This window comes from Chlorocebus sabaeus, chromosome 9 (assembly GCF_047675955.1).
Source record: "Chlorocebus sabaeus isolate Y175 chromosome 9, mChlSab1.0.hap1, whole genome shotgun sequence".
NCBI classification, from domain to species: domain Eukaryota; kingdom Metazoa; phylum Chordata; class Mammalia; order Primates; family Cercopithecidae; genus Chlorocebus; species Chlorocebus sabaeus.
In genome coordinates this window covers 7649283-7665150 of record NC_132912.1, presented here as the reverse complement: position 1 = coordinate 7665150, position 15868 = coordinate 7649283, and the positions used below count along the sequence as shown (strand labels likewise).

At 46.6% G+C, this 15868-nt stretch overlaps 1 long non-coding RNA gene across 1 annotated transcript; it reads right to left on the bottom strand.

The window, feature by feature from the left end:
* Positions 1-11260: 11260 nt before the first annotated feature.
* On the bottom strand, positions 11261-15541 carry LOC140712483 (uncharacterized). Its single transcript, XR_012094089.1, has 3 exons — positions 15429-15541; positions 14562-14760; positions 11261-12530 (listed from the first exon to the last, which is right to left on the bottom strand). It is a non-coding gene; the product is annotated as an uncharacterized lncRNA (long non-coding RNA).
* Between the last annotated feature and the right edge of the window lie 327 nt (positions 15542-15868).

Sequence of the window (15868 nt, the reverse complement as noted above, 5' to 3'; positions counted from 1 at the left end):
GCTTTCTATTCTAATATTTCAACAATGAAATGGACTTTGAAAAATGTGAAAGTGCTTTGTTCCTTGTGTGGAAGACCTTGAATTAGCATCCCTCATTAGGGGAGCCTCTGGGTGGGCATTACATGAAGCAGACGCCCCAAAGGTGGTGGGGAGAGAGAACAAATTCTTAAATACCACTCTGCTTCCAGTGGTAGCTGGGCTGATAGCCCTCTGTTGTCAGTTACAAACAAAGCACAACTTGTATCTGATTGCAAAATAATACATATTCATTGTTAAAAAAATGAAACCTTGGAAAATACAGATGACCACAAAGAGTCTATTTCTTTTTAATTCAGTGTTTTATTTCCAGATTATCAATAAGGAATAAAACACCTCTTCTGACAGTTTCAGGAAGCTATACCAGGACACAGCAAGAAAGGTATTCTTAGAGGTGAGATTCAGGACATTTCACCAAAATAGAAAAAGACTGGGCCCCCATAGTGCAATATGACTGGATTTTCTGCTTACTACGAAGGGAGCAGGATCCTACCCTCACAAGCGAATGTCTATCTGATCCTCAGGAAAGACAACACGATGTCCTATTGCCAGTCACACCAGAAAACTGGGAAAGGTATGTGCCTCCCAGAGAACACTCTGAAAAACAAGTAGGGCCAGACTCCTGCCTGGAGCCTCGGAGATGCGGACCTCGTGCGGCCCACCCTCTGCCTTGCAGACACAGTCAGTGTTCTCAGTCTGAAGGACATATTATTTTATTGCTCTGAGGGCTCCTTGAGGAAATCCAAATCTCTGAGAGAACCTTCTTTGTGAAGGATGATGCACAATTCTGTTTGCCTCCACCCCATCCTGAGTGGAGGTGGTTCCAAGGCCAGTTTCCTGCCCCGGCCTGCGTGCCTGGCTGGGCAACTCTGTACTGTTTTCAGGAACCCTTTTGGAGACACTTCAGTTGACCAGGACAGGCATGCTCCACATCCCAGGACCAGCTCCAGCTCAGAATCTGGGATGAAGTCCAAGAAAACCTCCTGAGGCTGTTGGGGGAAGAGTCACAGTCACTATTTGACAAGAGTAGCATCAATCGTGGGGTCTTAGGCATGGGGAAACCCTCTCTCTTGGGAGCTGAAATTCCCTTGCACTTCTCCCCATTAACAGGAAACACAAAGGAACCTGGATATTAACGATATAGCTCAAAATCGTGTATGGGAGAGGGCGGAACGGGGCTTTGAGGACAGAGAATGCAAGTGCAGCGGAGGCAACACTTAAGGATTCGTGGCCACAGAGCACAGGGCAGAGCCTCCAAGTCCACGAAATTCCTCCAGCCTCCCGGTGCAAAGGGAGCTCTAGTGAGGTTTCATTTTCTGCCCTAATACATGTTTTGCCAAAACTGCTTCAAGATGAGTAACATGGACAGGTTACTCCTCTGGAGGACCAGAAAAATGGCGCCACTGTCAATGGCAGCTTAAATCCATGTAGTCAGTGCTTGGACAGCCAAGAACTGGCTACACAGTCTTCCAGCGTGGTCCCCACATAATTAATTATACATGGATGATATCATTGCTTCCAAAAGAGAGGGACACACGCCTCCATTCCTTTAGGTTGTATACAGACACAAAAATCAATCACATGGGCTCTCGCTGTAAAGAAGTTATTCCCCATTGAATTATTTTTCAATCCTTCTGATTCTGATAAGGAAAAAGAGAAGTCCCAGATTTTCTGACTGTGCATTTCACACTTCTTGAATGTCTACTTCCATCAAGAAATCTCCGGACCTGGGCTCCAAAACCATCAGCAGGCCACGATATCCATCTGCAACTGAGAAGCATTTCCTTTTGCAAATCAGTGAGGCTAACAGGCTTACAGGAGTGACTTAAGTCTTCTTTCCATCACAAACTTATAAAGTTTACTAAATCCACTTCGAGGAAAATATTGTCAGTGATTATCAGGGTAGTAAAGTTTATGGCAATAAAACCTCAAGGGTGGTAGAGGGATGACTTCAGACTGGGAAATACTTGGGTGAGATCTTTTCCTTCCCGACACCACCCGCTGCTCTCCCATGCTGGCCTCCCTCTCCAGGACTTGCCTGACCATTTCAGAAAGGTCAGGACACCCGCGGAAGATCAAGCCACGGGTGGGCATGGCTCAAACGGATGCTTTCCCCATCAACAAATCGTTTCTGCTCTACATCCTTGCACTGATGAGGCCAGTCTGTGGGCCACAGTGAAAACCTCAACCCCTCATTAGTTTTCCCTGGGGTTCCCTCACTTCGCAATAAAACTCTGAGCCAGGCTTAGCTCTGTGGAATCTCATTCATCAGCAATGATTCTAAGCCTAAGCAGGCCTCTGCCTGGGCTGCATGCGGGCAGATCAGATGTCCGGTGGCTGCTGATGTGGTGAGCATTGGCACCGAGAGGCATGTGGTGACTTAAGGCCTCAGGAAAGAACTGGGGGTTTCCATTATCCTGGGCTTCCTGGGTAATGCAATCTGAAAATCAATTCTCATTAAACACAAGTGATACTAATACCTCTGACAGGTTACATCTTAAATGATAATTAAAAGCATATTTCCTGACACTTGGCTGCTATGAAATGCAGCCCTACTTATGCCACCAAGGAGGCCTCACACTGAGGCCCTGTGGACTGCTCCCCCAGGAAGCCTCTGAGGTCCTGGATTGTCACTCATTATTTTAATCTGATTTTCTTTACTTAAGTGAAATAGAACCTGGCATTGGTGCTTGCTTTCACCACTTCCACCAGTGGTCCTTAAAAAACAATTAACGTTGTAAGCCAAGGAATGAGGACTTCATCTTCCACTAACACAGTCTTTGGTTCTAGCCACGGATAGCACTTATTAATAAGTGCAACTGCATCCCACTAAGTTTTATAAACCTTTACAATTCATGACAGCCATGGCAGCTGAGATGTTACATCCTTATTTGAGTGTCACGGTGGAAAGCATCTCAGTGCCTGGGGCCATGGAGTGAGAAGTGGAGGGGCCTTGTGGACACAGACTTTCAGGAAAGTGTCAGAGTTTTTACAGTGACCAGTCACAGTTACTGATTTGGCACTTTTGGTATCAGAATGTCAAATTTTATCTCAAAAACTTTCTATTGGGAATAACGAAAAGGTTCAATGTCTTCTACATTTGAACTGGACTTACTGATCATTGCAACATATCATTAAGACAGAGGAATAGGCAACCAGACGCAAACAAGAAAAAACACATCCATTCCATGTTACATTAGCTTCCCAGGGCTGCCCAAACAAAGTACCACAAACGCGGAGGCTGAAAAGAGCAGAAATTGATCATCTCACAGTTTGGAGGCCAGAAGTCTGCAATCGAGGTGTTGGTAAGGTCGTGCTTTCTCCAAGGCCTCCAGAGAGGATCCTTCCTGCCTCCTCCAGCTCCTGGTTGCCCCACACATGTGGCTTGTGGCTACATCACTCCAGTCTCTGCCTTTGTTTTAACCTGGCTATCTTCCTTGTGCTTTTTCTTCTTCTTAAAAGACATCAGTCATCTTGGATTACAGGCCTACCCTACTCCAGTATGACCCCATCTTAACTAATCACATTTTTTTTTTTTTTTAAGATGAAGTCCCACTCTGTCGCCCAGGCTGGAGTACAGTGGTGTAATCTCAGCTCACTGCAACCTCCGCCTCCCAGGTTCAAGCGATGCTCATGCCTCAGCCTCGTGAGTAGCTGGGATTACAGGTGTAAGCCACCACACCCGGCCAACTAATTACGTCTTTAACCACCCCATTTCTAAATAAGGTCACATTCCCAGCTGGGCGCCGTGGCTCACGCCTGTAATCCCCGCATGCTGGGAGGCCGAGATCGGTGGATCACTTGAGGCCAGGAGTTTAAGACCAGCCTGGCTAACATGGTGAAACCCCATCTCTACTAAAAATACAAAAAATTAGCTGGGCATGGTGGTGCCTGCCTGTAGTCCCAGCTACTGGGGAAGCTGAGGCCTGAGAATCTCTTGAACCCAGGAGAGGGAGGTTGCAGTGAGCCAAGATCATGCCACTGTTCTCTAGCCTGGATGACAGAGTGAGACTCTGTCTCAAAATAAATAAATAAATAAATACATAAATAAATACATAAATAAATATAAGGTCACATTGTGAGTTACTGGAGGTAAGGACATTAACATATTTTTAGGTGACACAACTCAACCCGTAAGACAGGTGGAAAGAGAGATTAGTTGATAAATGACGTTGGGACAACTAGATAACCATTTAACCGCTGGAGGAGGAGTACAGATCCGTAATTCTTTACCCTGCTCCTTACACTGAAATGCCAAAGGGATCCAAGTTTTAAATGTGAAAAATCATGAAAGTATTAGAATGAGAACAGCCAACTCATAAGACTGACGGGCTGCCATGGTGTGAAAGCGCTTTACACACGTCAAAACTGAACCCTCACAACAACCCTGCTCTTATCTCCAGCTGAGGAAATGGAGGCAGGGAGAAGTTAAATAATTTGCCTGAGATCACACAGCTGGGGAGTGCTACAGCTGGGTTCAAACAATGGCAGTCTGTGCTCTTAATCAATTCCATACGATGAGTACAATCTCGGAGGAAGGCAACTCTCAAGTCCGGTGCTTACTTTATGCTCTTACGTAGTGCCTGGAAATCTTACAATGCGTATAGGTTACTTGAAAATTTATAAGAAGATAATTTGCACCCTCTCTTTCCTCTTCCTCCTGCCCACCACGGCCTTCCTTCCCAGGCACCCTCTTGGCAGGGCCTAATTAGATGGTTGATCTGCCCCAGATCTGCAGCTGAAGGAGCCTGGTAGCTTCTATGGTGAAACTTGCATTGGAACTACACACCCTATTTCCATATCCTTCTGGAATTTTCCATTGATATGGTTTGGCTTTGTGTCCCCACCCTAATCTCATCTTGAACTATACTCCCATAATTCCCACATGTTGTGTTGTGGGAGGGACCCAGTGGGAGATAATTTGAATCAGGGGGGTGGTTTCACCCATACTGTTCTTGTAGTAGCAAATAAGTCTCACGAGATCTGATGGGTTTATCAGGGGTTTCTGCTTCTGCATTTTCCTCATTTTCTCTTGCCACCACCATGTGTGAAGTGCCTTTCGCCTCCCACCATGATTCTGAGTCCTCCCCAGTTATGTGGAACTGTAAGTCCAATGAAACCTCTTTTTCTTCCCACTCTTGGGCATGTCTTTATGAGCAACGTGAAAACGGACTAATCTATTTTCTGTGGTGCTGAGCCAAACGATGGCCTCTGATTGGGACAAATGCACACCCCCTTTCCAGGCTCTGCAGACAGCTTTCTGGGTTTTTGTCTTCATCAGTCTTCTCAAAGGTGGAAGTGCTTGTGAGTCACCTGGAGTACGTGGTGCCATGTCAGTTCTGGTGTTTGGGAGTGGGGCGTGAATCTGAGATCCTCTATTTTCAACACTCCCCCAAGGGAGGCCCACGCAGATGCCTGTGGCCTGTGCTTGGAGTAGCACATGTCTAAATCTCTTTTCTCTGTGAGCTGTAGCTGGTACATCTATGTCCTTCTGAAACTCAGGGCCCCGGACCTTTGTCTAAAAAGACCAAAGGACCAAGGCTGAAATGCTCTCCTAAAAATCTGCCTTTCCTAATGTGCTCATAGGAGCATGCCCCAGGGAAGAAGAAAAAGAAGCTTAGGGCCGCCAAGCTTTCTTATTCAACTTGTTGAGACTTGGCCCCAAGAAGGAAACCCTGCCAAAGCTTCCACGTAGAGGCAGGGCTTGTAAAGTGGGGGGAGTCTCCACAGTTAGGCATTTGCCCAAAAAGACCAAGTGGCCAAAAAATGACGCACCACTACACTGATAGTTTGGGAGTTATCTGCTAAGTGTAAGTCCTTGTGCCAGACACACATTAATTTTGTTAATAACAGTAGAGATATGGGGTCTTAGAGTACGCTTTTCTTCTGGGGTCACAAAGTGCTTTAAAGACAATATCTTATTCCTGTGCAAAAACAGCCATCTCTCCCACTTGCCAGAGGAAAGAAACTACCAAATGATGTCTCAATGATCACCTAAGTGTGATGGCAGAGTCACAGCCAATAACCAAGGCTCCAGACTCTCCCTTCTGGGAGTGCTTATTGCTAGGTTCTCATTAGCAGGGAAAGAAAAGGTACTGGCACATACTGAACCCCATTCACCAGGCCCTTTGTCAGGTCCTTCATATAGGGGATTGCATCAGAGTAAACAAGGGACCAGAATCAAACTACTAACTCAACCTACTGACATTCAAAGTAAATATTGATTACGGATGTAGAAAGTCATTATTCCGTATAGCGTATGAGGAGAGTGGGGCATTACGGGGAAAACGCCATCTATGTGGTCACCAAAAAGTTGCTGGAAGGTTAAGGGATTCTGAAATGGCACCCTTGATACTTGATTGGTATATGTCCACTACTGCAAACACTGAGATTTTTGTTTTATGCTATTTAAACAGATACGTGCCACATACTTGTTAGGTAAGCACAAAGCCTGTTAGTTAGGGGACATGAACAAAAGCAGGAATGATAATGATGTCTGTCCTCAAGGAACTTACTGTTTGGTAGAAAGATAAGAAGGGCAAGTACATAATAATTTCATCATTTACCAGCTAGGGAAGTTTGAAAAATATTTAGATATCCTTTCTGGTATAGGAAGTAGGAGGGATCAAGGAGTCAGCGGGAGGAATGGGGGACGGAAGTTGAGATGGGGTTGGTTTGGGGCCGAGGATGCTTCCTGCACTCGGAGGAGTAGCACGCCCACTCCAGCAGCCGGGCAAACCCAGCAGCACTCGCTTGCTCTGACCCTGTCTCGCTGGAAGCCCCGTCTGTGCTGCAGGTGGAGTTTGCAGCCGGCAGGAGGACTCCCATCAGCCCTGTCAAGGTTATTACCAGTTCGGAGTAAGGAGCGGTGGTGAGCTTTGTCCCCTGGGTCACTGGAACTCCAGCAGAATTGCTGACTAAAACGGGCTGTGACGCCACCTGGGGATTCCAGGCCACGCCTACCGCACTCTGCTCTTGTCAGAGGGGACTCTTTTTTCAATGATACACACAGGTCCCAGATGGTGAGTCGCCTACCTCTGCCAAGAAATCAAAGATTCCCAAAAACTCCACTTCAAATTAAGTTTCTACATTCCTATGTGTTCTTTTGTAGACAAAGTAGAGTAGAGACATTTGCAAATCTCTTCCTGAACCCTTGAACCGTAAGAGTTAGCCCATGCGGGTCCACTGGTTGTTACTCACCGCTCCTCCTACTCGCATTTCACCCCCTACAGCTCCTGGAATCTCCCCGGACGCGAGAATCCCTGTGGCCCAAACACTCAGGACACCCCACAAACTCCCAAAGCCCCGCCGAAAAGACAGAGGGGAGAGAGCGTTCAGGACCTTCCCTTTTCGATCTTGGGCCTGCGCTCACGTACTGGCCTGGTCTTAGCCGAGTTAAACTCTCACACGCAAAACCCAGAATTCCAATCCCAAAGGGTCCTTGATCCCTCTCCAGCCTGCCTCGCATCACGCAGGGCAAACCGTCCAAGCTGGCCTGCTGGGGACGTGGGCCGGCTGTGTTATGGAAACACTGCACGGGGCCATGGCAACAGCTCTGGCAGCCTCATCCTCCCCGCCTGGCAGACGCAAGCCCCGATGACTGCATACAGGACCAGCTGCCTGCACAGGCAACCTTATTCTAACAAGGAATGAGCCTCCGTGGGCTTTGGACAGTGAGTGACTCCGCAGGTCCCAAGAGCCATACCTATGGTTACAGTCGTGGGATACAAAGAAGGAAAGATACATAGTTGTTTCAGCTCCACCTTCCTCTGCATAGGATAGTTTCGCTTTTTGCATAAGGAAGAGAATTTATGTTAGGCTTTCACTCCTTTCTTTGTATGTGACACTACTGAGGCCTCCCCACCCACGTACCTACTGTTTGCACGCTGTTTGGTGACAAGCCATGGGGTGTTCTCCCAGGAAACCAACTGTCTGTGTCCTCAGGGAGTTTACCATCAGACGTGAAAAACACCAAATGAGGCTTCTTTTTGAACTACAATCTTTGCTTTAAAAATATAAAGAGAGTGAAATGGTGCGACTAACACGCTACAGTAAATTTAGTTTTCACCCAATCAATCACATAGCTGTTATTTGTCAGCTGATGATGGAAACAAAAATCTGTCATCTGTGAATGGAGACCTGATGGCCAGTGGCCGGTGGTATCAACTTGCATCTCTCCCAAACCTAACATCCTTCCAGGGTGCCTTTTACTGTCGCAAATTGGGGAGGGCTTTAGACAATCAATACAAAGTAATCATAAGATTAAATTAATAGAACACGATTTGGGAACGACAGCTTGGCATGAAGACATGTCATGTTCTAAACCAAAAAGTGGATTGTCCCCTTTTTGGATGTGTAAAAGAATGGTTCCGTTCCTCTACATTCTCTCTCTCTCTCTTTTTTTTTTTTTTATTTGAGACAGAATCTTGCTCTGTTGTGCAGGCTGGAGAGCAGTGGCACGATCTCAGCTCACTGCAACCTCTGCCTCCTGGGTTCAAGCGATTCTCCTGCCTCAGCCTCCCAAGTAGCTGGGACTACAGGTGCACACCACCACGCCTGGCTAACTTTTTGTATTTTTAGTAGAGATAGAGTTTCACCATGTTGGCCAGGCTGGTCTCAAACTCCTGACCTCAAGTGATCTTCCTGCCTTGGCCTCCCAAACTGCTGGCATTACAGGCACCGGCCCCCTCTCCTTTGTATCTCCAGGGTGTCCACAGCTGTTGAACACATGTTGAGGTCTGCTTTGTGCTTCTAATCAAGGCACATTCTTTAAGTTTTTGGGGGTGGAGGGAGGGTCCACTACCCCCTCTGGCAAGGGTGTTCCTGAAGCCAGCTGGGAACAGGAGTTGTAAGCAAAGAGATGGGAGGGGAGCAAACACAAATTCTCTCCCCACTGGGCTATGCAGATTAAGAGAGATACAGAAACTCCAGTCCACTGGGAAAACAGCCTAAGTTCATAGAAATTGCCTGCGACAAATCAGAGGCATTGCATTAAATGGAACTAGAGTACTTTGTGGGAAGGACTTCTAAACTTCTTCCGAAAAATAAACCCCAAGGCTCACTCTCAGTCACTTTGCTAATTCTAACCAGTATTAACTTGACCTGATAGTGACTTAATTTCCGCCCACTCGCAGTTTTTGGAGCAACTTGAAATAGCCCTTCCTTTTACCCTCCCACCATCTGCTCTTCTCCCACACAAAGGCACAAAATGAGGATCACCCAGCCAGATTCCATGAATTCTCATCCTTCCCAGCTTCTCTTTTTCACTGCACCCCGAGTTCAATGCCTTAGTGCGTTTTATGCCTACTTCTAAGCAATTATGAAACAGTCCAATTCTTTCCACCCCCAGAGGTGGCCATGATTGCGTGGAGATCGGAGAAACAAGACCAAATCTGACATTTATTTTCCTGTCTTTGAAGGGCAACTGAGCCCTCCCGTGAGATGTCACAGTTTTCTAATAGGTCAGGGGGCTGCAGTTGTCTTCCATGTTGATATGTAGCCCAGGGAGACAAACTCTACAGTGATGTCATGAATGTATAATCGAATCAAGAACCATTCACTGAATGCCCACTCTGTGTATGACATAGGGAGAGGTGCCAAGGGCCTCTTACCCGGTTTTGAGGCAAACAGGCACACAAGGAAATTAACTCATGAGACGAGGAAGTATAGCAAGGCTCTGTCAGTGCTATAGGAAGTAAAAGTTCAGAGAGGAGAAAGAATATTGTGAACTAGAGCAGCTAGCGGAGGCATAGGGTTGAGGGTGTGGTTGGGCAGAAACCAAAAAGGGAGGCAGAAATACCCAACACCCACTGTGGGAAGACAGCCCTACCTGGGACAGACGGAAGGTCGGCATCGGAGAGGGGTGGGACATCATATCATGGTGACAAAGGCCATCTGCCCTTCAGAGGGTCCAACTTCCATAAAGAATAATTCATATGGCTTTCTGGGGCAATCCCACACAATGGATTCTGAGGCCAATTGTATTTTCCAAAAAGGGACTCTGCGCTATTTCTAGTCCCACATGTTCTTCCGTACCTTGCCACTATGACCAGCAAGAGGTAGAGTCTATTTCCCCATTCCATTGAATTCAGGTGGGCCTTTGTGGTCATCTCAATGAATAGATGGTGATGGACGTGAGGCTATGTGGCTCTTGAGACAGGTCATGAGCAGTGATAACAGCTGCTGTCCTCTCTCTCAGGACACTCATCATTGAAATCCAGCCGCCATGTTGTGAGGAAGCACATGGTGCTTCCGTGTGGTGAGGCCATGTGGTGAGGTCACATAGTGAGGCCACGTGTAGCTATCCGGCAGACAAGCCTAGCTCAGGTCTAGCCAAAAGTCAGTATGAATCACCGGGCATGTGAATGACTGAGCTTCAGATGATTTTAGCCTCCTGCCTTTGAACTGTCCCGGCTGACAGTGTGCAGAGCAGAGACAAGCTTTCCCTGTCAAGCCCTGCCTGAATTGCAGATTCAAGAGCAAAATAAGTGTTTTTGTTGTTTCACCCCTCTACACCTGGGGATAGTTTGTTACACAGTACTTGATAAATGGAACAGATACCATGTCAACCCCTTCCTTAGTTCTACTAAACTCCAGCAGGAAATCAGAATATCTGAAAATTCAACCACGTTGAAGTGACACTGTGATTAAATCTATATTGCCTTTTTGTTTCAATGATGCTGATAAACTTGTTTTTTGGGTTCAATTTTCTATTTAGGCTGCATTAGGAGAATGTTTTACTTCTCTTTATCTAAACTTTTCTTCTTGTTCCTGTAGCTCAGTGATGAGTAGGGGCTTAGAGCTTTGTCTACGTTACTGTGGTGGCTTCTCCAGCAAGCCAGTTCCTAAGACTTTGGAGGCAGAGTCACCTAGCTTCATTTAAAAGCAAACAAACAAAAAATTCTTCCAGTAGCGAGTCTCTGTGATCTTCCACGTTCTGAGGTGCTGATGCCTGACCAGTTGCAAACATTCATTATCCCTTGTCATTTAAGTAAGGTGAGCATAAAACAGCAGCAAGGTCAAATGTCAGCATGGCGTTGGCAAGTGTCATGGAGCCATCCTGATTGATAAGGTCTGTGTGGGCAGCTGGAAACTGACTCATACTCAGTCCCCACCTAAAATAACAGGAGGTGCCAGAATCCCCTTCCATCCAAGGTTTCCCAGCATGGAATTCACTGCTGGGCCTGCAAAGTTTCCCGTTATCCACTCCCTAGAGCTCTATAAATTTTCTTCTTGTTTGGCTATTTGACCCTCTTGATTTAACAACTACCAAAAAAGGCAACAAACTCCAAAGGAAAGTTCAAGGAAGCTTGAATTAATATTTTTCAAATGGAGCTACAAATAGGAAATAGGATGGCACCATGGTTAAGGGCTTTGGAGTTAGAGCCCCAGGTGGCCCTGAGCCCTGGTGCCTTAGCCCTGGCCAAATTATGTAGCCTGGGAGAGCCTGGCTTCCTTCATCTTTAAGATGGGGATAAGACAACCTCACTCCATTGGATTGCTGTGAGGCTTGAATGAGAACATATCACGTGAAAACACCAGGCCTGGCTTCCATGAGGAGCTCAGCGGATGTGAGTGACTGTTGCGCTGAATCAGAGAAGAATCACTAGGATTCTTCAGGTCTTTTGTAACTTTCTAGAAGTCCACCTTAATATCCAGTAAAACCAGGGTGACGCAGGGTAAGTAGGCATCAGTGTATTTCAGGGACGCCATCACGATTTAGCCGAGCCCCAACCAGATGATAGAGTTGGGAAAACTCTCTGAAAGATCTCCTCAGGGTAGTTATGGTGGAGGTGCTCCCTTCGTAGGGATGATATTAAACACAGACTCATTTTTCTGTCTTAGCGCAAAGTTTCTCACAAAGAGAAACAAAAATAAAACTATTTTCAAGCCCTCGAAAATTGCAACAGAGTGAACTCTTTGGTCCTCTACCTTGGACCGTGGCTCTCGTTGTTTGGTGGGCATCAGGTTCATCCTGGAACCCACAGACCCACTGCCCTGCTCCAGACCCGCCGAATCAGATTCTCCAGGCGTCAACCGTTTCTAAAGTTCCCGAGGAGATTCACACCGCAGGCTACTAACTATCCGCCATGCCGGGATCTCCAAGGAATTTGAGTGAGGTATTGAGAAAGGAACAAGATGTGTATCATTCTCAAAGGGAAAGGCAAGGCTTGGAGGGATGGGCATTACTTTCAGGGATGAGAAATCCTTTGGCAGAAATGGGCCTAGACTCAAGAGCTCATGATCCTTCTGTTCCATCTCACCTGTTAGAGCATCATTGGCTCACTTATTGATTCACTTTCATTCTTGTGCACATTCAACAAGGGCTTGAGTGACTGCTTCATTTCAAGGACAGCTGCTCTATCACGCAGACACTAGGATGACCCCATTTGACAGCCCTTGTGTAAAATGCAAAGAAATGCATGGCGTGGTCCCTTCCTCTGAGGCGCTCCCAACATTAAATCAACAGCATTATGATCTTAGGGTCGTTCTACCTGGGAAACCACGAGGCCTATGTGTGGGGCATGTTAGGACGCTGGGAGAAGCTGATAGACATTTAAAGGACTGAATTATTTTAAAATAGCAGAAAATACCAGCACAAACTCAAACAGGACAGAGACAAGAAAAAGAGGATGAGAGAATAAAGCTTCCATTTAGCATAGACGTCTAATAAGGAAACTGTTCAAACTAGTAAGTTAACACAGATTTTTTTTTTTTTTTTTTTTTTACAGAATTTGTCTCTGTCGCCCAGGCTGGAGCACAGTGGTGTAATCTCGGCTCACTGCAACCTCCACCTCCCAGGTTCAAGCGATTCTCCTGCCTCAGCCTCCCATATAGCTGGGATTACAGGCACCCGCCACCACACCTGGCTAATTTTTGTATTTTTAGTGGAGATGGGGTTTCACCATATTGGCCAGGCTGGTCTCAAACTCCTGACCTCAGGTGATCTGCACACCTCGGCCTCCCAAAGTGTTGGGATTACAGGCATTAGCCACAGTGCCCGGCCAGTTAACACAGAATTTTTACAAAGTGAGCTACAGTAAATTTTCCTCAACTTATGCTAAGTTTTGTGGTCTGGTTATAAATAAAGAATGTCTAACAAACAATCCCAGGAAAGGCTGTGCTAGAGTTTTTGGCCACTCTAAGAACTCTTGTTGCCCCCTTGTGGGACGGTGAGAAAAATATTAAAACAGACGCACTAATAGACCCCAAATATATTTTCAATGACAGCAAGTTAAAATGAACTTTTGACAAACTGCACAACCCATCTGAGCTACCTCAAAGGGAGTGCCGTGAACCGAGGCTGAGAATCACCTACGGGCTGGTGTCTTGTTGATAATCTCACAGCCCAGAGTTAAGCAACCAATGCTAGGTCAAAACTTTGGGCATGGGAGCTGCAGGACAAGGAAATCAGACTGGAGTTGAGTGAGGGAAGTAGGCTTCTGACTCTGCTACTAAGCACTGGGCTACATAGAGAAAATCACTTAATGTACCTGAGTCCAGGCACAGTGGTGCACACCTATAATCCCAGCACTTTGGGAGGCAGAGGCAGGTAAGTAGCTTGAGCCCAGGAGTTCTAGATCAGCCTGGGCAACATAGCGAGACTCCGTCTCTACAAAAAAATTTAAAAATTAGCTGGGTGTGGTGTTTTGCATCTGTAGTCCCAGCTACTCGGGAGGCTGAGGCAGGAGGATCAATTGAGCCTGGGAGGTTGAGGCTACAGGGAGCTATTATCAGGCCACTGCACTCCAGCCTGGGTCATAGAGTCAGGAGTTCGAGACCAGCCTGAGCAACATGGCAAACCCCATCTCTACTAAAAATACAGACATAAGCTGGATGTGGTGGTGTGCTCCTGTAGTCCCAGATACTCAGGAAACTGAGATGGGAGGATCTCTTGAGCCTGGGAGGTTGAGGCTGCAGTGAGCTGTGATCATACCACTGTACTCCAGCCAGGGTGACACAGTGAGATGCTATCTCTAATACAAAAAAGTACTTGAGCTTCTGTTTTCTCTGTCTGGGGAAAAACATAACTTCAAGACATTTTGTGAAGACCAAAGAACACAACAGATATGAAAATATTTCCAAATATAGAGCACCCTACAAATGTTAAAATGATTATTATGTATTTTAATTACCACCTAAGGAGCCTGAAACTATTCAGTGGTCAAAATAGCAGCTTCCAGAGTTGATCTGCTAAATTCTAGTGGGAGGACTTCAGGCCCTTCCTCTGAGGCATTTGGCTGAAATTTTGAGAGAAACTGAAAACCTTGGAAGTTGGTCATTTTATATTGATTCAGGGCAATGGACATACATCAGGAGCCTTAGGAGGAAAGGTAGGAACATAAAATCACCAGTTTCAGGAAGCTTCTGGGAACAGCTGTGGGCATGGCCAGGAGAATCTTTTCTCTAGTTTTCCTTTGGTAGCTTGCGACCCTACTTTTGTTTTTGTAACCCTCAATGGTCATGCTTAGCATAGAGATTTTTTTCCCCCACATCTAGGCTAGAACCTAAATAGAATTGTTCACCCTTCATTCAGACTCTGTCGTAATAGGGGAAACCAAAACCAACAGCGATGCTTTATCTTTGATCTTTCAAAAGATTCCATAAATAAACTGAGAAGAGCTATTCTGATTTCACAAGGATGTCTCCGTAGGCATCTGGCAGAGTCTGCAGACTGGCTCACTTGGTGTCTGGTCCAGCCTCTCTCTGAGGCGCCTTCCTGTGCTGTAGAGGGTGGGGAGGGGAGGCATTTGTTAGAGTCCTGTGCAACAGGGCACACACGTGATGGTGAACTTTATGTATCAACTTGGCTGGGCCATGGTGCACACATGTTTAGTCAAACACTATTCTGGATTTTTCCATGAGGGTGTTTTGGGATGAGATGAACATTTCAATCAGTGGGCTTTGAGTAAAGCAGACTGTCCTCCGTGAAGAGGGAGGGCCTCATCTTACCAGTTGCAGGCCTGAATAGAACAAAAGACTGACATCTTCCAAGCAAGAAAGAATTCTGTCAGCAGACAGCATTTGAACTGGAGCTCCACCATTAGCTCTCCTGGGTCTCCAACCCGCAGACCTACCCCTGTGGATTTTAGACTCGTCAAGCCTCCATCACTATGTGAGCAGCTTCTTTATAATAAATCTCTCTCTCTCTCTCCACACACACACGCGCACACACACATGTGCACACACACACATGTGCACACACATGCGCACACACACACGTGCACACACACACGTGCACACACACACACGTGCACACACACACACGTGCACATGTTGTTTCTGTGGATAACTGGAATACAAGGCACCTAATACCTAATTCAGGCCACTTAAAATGGAATTGCCATTCCACCATCAGGAGCGATTGCCTGGGCCTCGAGTTCTGAACTGACCTGGGGAGGGGAGGTGGGATGAAGGGCAGCACTGAGCGGGTGTGCACGCGGCAGCAACAGTCACTTGCAGGGCTGGCCTGCAGGCAGGCGGCTCTCTGGTGACAACAGAATCTCAGCTTCTTGGTGGCTCCTTTCTGCTGTGTGGCTTTGGGAGGCAGCCTAGAGTGTCTTCAATTTCTTCAGTGCCCCCCGTGATGCTCGGACTCATTGAACAGCCGGTAATCAATCCTCCTCTGTGTAACTAGCCAGGGCAGACTCTGCTGTCTGCAAGTGAACCCTGACCAGCACAGCACATTGGTCACTTTAGCTCCTGAAGCTCCCATTGTTAACTGAGCACAGGAGCCGCGGTGATCCAACAAAGAACCTTCTATGAAGGCCCACACTGTGAGAAATTAAGTGGAAGCTCTGAGCTCACAGAAATTGCACACCAGCGTCTCCTT